General features: G+C 47.5%; 1 long non-coding RNA gene across 1 annotated transcript in view; it reads left to right on the plus strand.

Annotated features, from left to right (window-relative positions):
* The window catches only part of LOC102479252 (uncharacterized), a 23,679-nt gene that overhangs the window by 826 nt on the left and 17,788 nt on the right, over window positions 1-5,065 (plus strand). The gene's annotated exons all lie outside the window — the stretch shown is intronic.

The following is a 5,065-nucleotide window of genomic DNA, read 5'->3' on the forward strand; positions in this document are numbered from 1 at the left end:
TTTTTTTTTTTTTTTTGAGAGGTTTTTGCTATAGGGCATGTGCACTCGCCAAAAGGACAGAGAGAGACAGAAAGTGAAAAATCATCCCCCAGGGTGATGGCCATGCCGCAATCCCTTCTCCTCCATTCTCCTCTCAGGATCTTGAGCACGCACACACACATGCCTGACATGAGTTTAAGCCACCGGGTCCAGCACTTGAACCGCTGTCAACTACCTGGGAGTCCAGCAACATAGCCATTATGCTAACTGCTGGTCCTCCCTCTCTGGTCAAATTAAAATAAATAAAGTTAAATAAAATCATTATTAAAAAAAACTTAAAAAAAATTATTCCTGGGACTAGTAGATGGGGTAATGGTTATGTCATTGGATTCCCACTTAGTCGACTGGGATCCGAGTCCTGGACCTGGCGACTTAAAGAGGGCACCTGCCCTCTTGGGTATGTGCGTGCGTGCCCAAGATCCCAAGAGGAGAATGGAGGAGAAAGGATTGCAGCATGGCCATCCTCCTGGGTGCGATTTCTTGCTTTGTGTCTCTCTGTCTCACCAGCAAGTGCATGCGCTTTATAGCAAAAATCTCTCAAAAATAAAATTATTCTGGGGTCAGCAGGTGGCATGGAGGTTAAAGCACTAGATCCCATGTGGCCAACTGCACAGTTCAAGTTCCAGATTCTGCTGCTCTAAAGTCACACCAGGCATGTGTGGGTGTGCAAAATCCCTAGAGGAGGCTGGAGAGAAGGCATTGTGGTGTGGCCATCCCCCCTGGGAGGTACTTTCTCACTTTCTCTCTCTCTCTCTCTCTGACAAGCGCACGTGTGCTATAGCAAAAAACTGAGGAAAAAAAGCATGGGGCCAGCAGGTGGCGTTGTGGTTAAGGGAGCCAGATTTCCACATGGCTGAATGTGGTTTGAGTCCCAGCTTTCTCTCTCTCTCACTCTGTTCCTCTCTGGTAAAATTAAAATTAATTAATTAATTAATTAAAATAAAATAATTATTTTTTAAAAATCCTGACCCTTGTTAACACAGTAAGGAAGACTACTGTAGAAGGGGTATGATAGTAGAGGAGCGAGAGAGAGCTCAATTAGGAATTTGAGCACAGGCGAGATTTACAGCAGAGCAAGGGCGTCAGGATGGAAAATTGCTAGGAGGAGATATCAAAGGCGGGGAATTCTTGCTAAATATAGCAGAATGCTTGCTACACTGGGTTGTACAGGCCTGGCAAGGACAGGAGGACCCAGAGGCCACAGTACAGGCCGAGTCAAGAAGAGGGCTCAGGCCCAGCCTTTGGTACAGTTGGTAGCACACTTGACTGTGGATCTGGAGACCACATGCCAACCATAGTTTGAGTCCCCAGCACAGTTGATCTGAGACTTACCAAGGCATGTGCCCAGGATTCTGGCAAGCTAGAAGACTAGAGAAAGGGGGATCATGGTATGACCAGGACCTGTGGAAGATGCTCCTCTCTCTCTCTTTCTCTTTCTTCTGGTCTATCATGAACAAAACCAAACAATGTGCATAAAAGGGAAAAAGAAACCTTAAGAAATAGTGTGTTGGGGAACCAGCAGTTAGCGTAATGGCTATGTCGCTGGATTCCCACGTAGTTGACTGCGGTTCGCGTCCCGGACCCAGTGGCTTAGAACTCACGCTGGGCGTGTGTGCGTGCGTGCCCAAGATCCCGAGAGGAGAATGGAAGAGAAGGGATTGCGGCGTGACCATCCCCCCTGGGGGGTGATTTCTCGCTTTCTGTCTCTATGTTTCTCTCTGTCTGTCTGGCGAGCGTACATGCCCTATAGCGAAAACCTCTCAAAAAAATTAAAAAAAAAAAAAAAAAGAAAAGAAATAGTGTGTTGGGACCAGCAGGTGATGTGGTAGTTAAGGGTGCTGGACTCCTACATGGCTGACCGCGGTTCGGATCCTGGACCTGGATCTTGCTTTCTTGCTTTCCCTCCCTCTCTTACTCTCTCTCACTTTGTCCCCCTCTGGCCAAATTAAAATAAGTAGGTAAATAAAGTTTAAAACATAAAATAATTTTTAAAAAAGAAACAGAAAGAAAGAAAGAAAGAGTGCTCAGAGCAGCCTCAAGTATGGTCCAGGAAAGTGTCCATATCAATGTCAAATGACCAGAACAGTGCATGGCGCTTAGTAAGTGGGCGGCACACACAAGCTGTCGCTATCATCGGTGTACAAGTAGCCAACTGTCTGGCCCACTTAAGTCAACAAACTAGAAATTTTAGCAAGTTGCACAGGGAGAAATTGAGGAAAGGAAGGGCTGCATCTATCTTGCCTGGCAACTCTCTTAAAGACCCCTTATCCCCCAACGCCATTCTCAAAATAGCAACATTTCATCCTCCTCTCCACCCCACCCCCATCCTTCACTCAGAATTAGAGAAAAACGCTAACTTTCCTTCAGAGAACATCAGCTTTTGTTCGGGGCCACCTGTGTGTGGCTCCCCTCAGGGTACATCCAAGCGCTTGTTCTCGGGTTCAGAAAGAAACTACAAGGGACCCCTCAGATGTGCCCAGGTGGGTCCTGAGATAATATCAAGACTCAGTCTCTCCTGATAGCAGGACAGGATTCTCCTGGATGGGCGAGGGAAGTTTTCCAGGGCTCAGTGCCCACTTGGAAACAGCCCTCCAGTCCAGAGGGTAAGGCGGCCCAGCGTCCACCACTGTAATTGACAACTGGCTAGCTTAGAGACCAGCCAAATCGCTACATCCAGTTTCCTTTAGGATTGGCTACTGTTGTCATGAACTATTTTTCATTCATTGCTATCAGCAGAGTGCCTAGGAGAGTGAATTCCTCTGTAAGTAGTGGATATAACACAATTGTATTATTATTATTATTTATGTATTAATTTCCTTCTAAAGAATATTTTCCAAACGGAATGGCCAACAGACTGCAGAGCACCAGGCCTAAGTTTTACCGTGACTCCTGTGATACATACCTCACCCACGGTTCTCCGTCCGTGAGGAAAACACACTGCAGTGGCAGGACACACAAGAGAATGTGAAAGACTACCATCAGAGATGGATGGGAGAGCGGCTCAGAGCCGACTAATAAAACAAAGGCTGCATTTCAACAAGGGAAAGGTCTTCCTACTCCATTCTCTGCTCCTCCTCCTGCAGGGGCGGTGATCCCCATATGGGGGGCCCTCCCATGATGCCAAGGATGGGCCCTCCTCCTGGGATGATGCCAGGACCTGCTTCTGGAATGAGGCCACCATGGGAGGCCACATGCCCATGACGCTGGACCCCCAGTGATGAGACTTCCCACCTGGTCCACGATGGTGCCCATGCGGCCAGGGATGACTCGGCCAGGGATGACTCGGCCAGACAGAGAAGGGTGGAGGGAGGCCTCTTTATGTCAGTTTTATATTCGCTTGTTCTACTTCACCAGGAGATCATGGTGCCACGACTCTGGGTGTTTTCTAACAGCGTGCCAAGGAAGACTTTCTCCCTCTTCCTATTAAAAAAATTCAGAATAAGAGTAGTTTTGGAGGAGAGAAGTGGGATCCAAAAAGACTCAGTTTTCACTTGTATTGTGAAATGTGAAAATACAATCAACTGTTTTATTTTAAAAAAAAAGAATATTTCCCATCCACCCCAGATTTTAGAAGTGATCAATCTAAGCCTGTAGGTATGTAATAAGTCACTATTGAAAAAAGATATCAGAAGTTTTTTTGTTACTTAGTTTATTATTATTATTTTTTAAATGTGACCAGAGAGAGACAGAGAGGGAAAAGGCAAGCTGCCAGGTCTGGACTTGAACCACAGTCAACCATGCGGGAGTCCAGCAACTTAACCACCATGCCACCTGCTGGCCCCTGTAATAAATCACTTTGTAAAGAGAAAATAGCTTCTGGGATTAGACTTGACATTTGTTAAGTACTTATTTTGTGGCAGACAATGTGAAAAGCCTTCATTGTAAGTGCTCTCAACACCCTCAACACCCCGAAGGTGAAGGTGGGAACTGTTCTTACCCCGGTGACTGAGGTGAAAGAAGGTCAGCATCTTACTCAAAGGCACAGCACGCTGGAGCTGTAACTGGACTGGGGACAGGAGTCTGGTTCCAGGACCCCAAGATTTAACCACTTAGATTTTACTGCCTGCACTGTGGGAAACAGCCCAGACTGAGATGAAAAGGACGAGGGGGGAAGGAGGGGAAGACAGACTGGAGCCTGATAAAGCACAGGGCTGGGTCTGTGGAACGTCCTTGTAGCTCACTCACTGACACTGTATTCATCCTGGCCAGCTGGGGCCAGAGGTCTGGGGGAGGAGGGTGCAGGAAGGCCCAGCGCCAGGCCTGCCTGGGGGCAGGGGCTGGAGGAAGCCCAGAGGAACAAAGGAAAGTGAAACTGTCTGTCTTCTCAAAGGAGCCAGAGTTCCTACCCTGACCTGTTCCTGGCTACAGAAGGACAAATGGATCCCACTAAGCACATTCCACAGGGCTGGTGGGTCATGTGTGAGGACTTCAAGAAGTTAATGGAAAAATGAAATTAGCATACAAGTTCTTTTCTTTTTTTTTATTTTTAAAATTTGCTATAGGGGGTGTGCACTTCCCAGAGAGAGACAGAGAGAGAGAGAGAGAGAGAGAGAGAGAGAGAAAGCACATCCCCAGGGAAAGGCCACACCACAATCCTGTCTCTTCCATGCTCCTTTCAGAATTTTGGGGACACATGCACATGTGCACCTGGAGTGTTTTTCAAGCCCTTGGGTCCAGGACTTGCATCACACAGTTGGCCACGTGGGATCCAGTCCCCTTAACCTCTATGCTACCTGCTGGCCCACATGGGGAATTTTAAGGCCTGGATTTCTGGAATTTTAAGCCACATGGGAAATTTTTTTTTTTTTTGAGAGGTTTTTGCTGCAGGGTGCGTGCGCTCACTGGAAAGACAGAGAGAGACAGAGAGACAGAAAGTGAGAAATCACCCCCCAGGGGGGATGGCCAAGCTACAATCCCTTCTCCTCCATTCTCCTCTCGGGATCTTTGGCATTCATGCACACGTGCCCAGCATGAATTTAAGCCACTGGGTCTGGGACTCAAACCATGGTCGACTACATGGGAGTCC

This window comes from Tupaia chinensis, unplaced genomic scaffold (genome assembly GCF_000334495.1).
Source record: "Tupaia chinensis unplaced genomic scaffold, TupChi_1.0 Scaffold000146_1, whole genome shotgun sequence".
In the NCBI taxonomy this organism is placed as follows: Eukaryota; Metazoa; Chordata; class Mammalia; order Scandentia; family Tupaiidae; genus Tupaia; species Tupaia belangeri.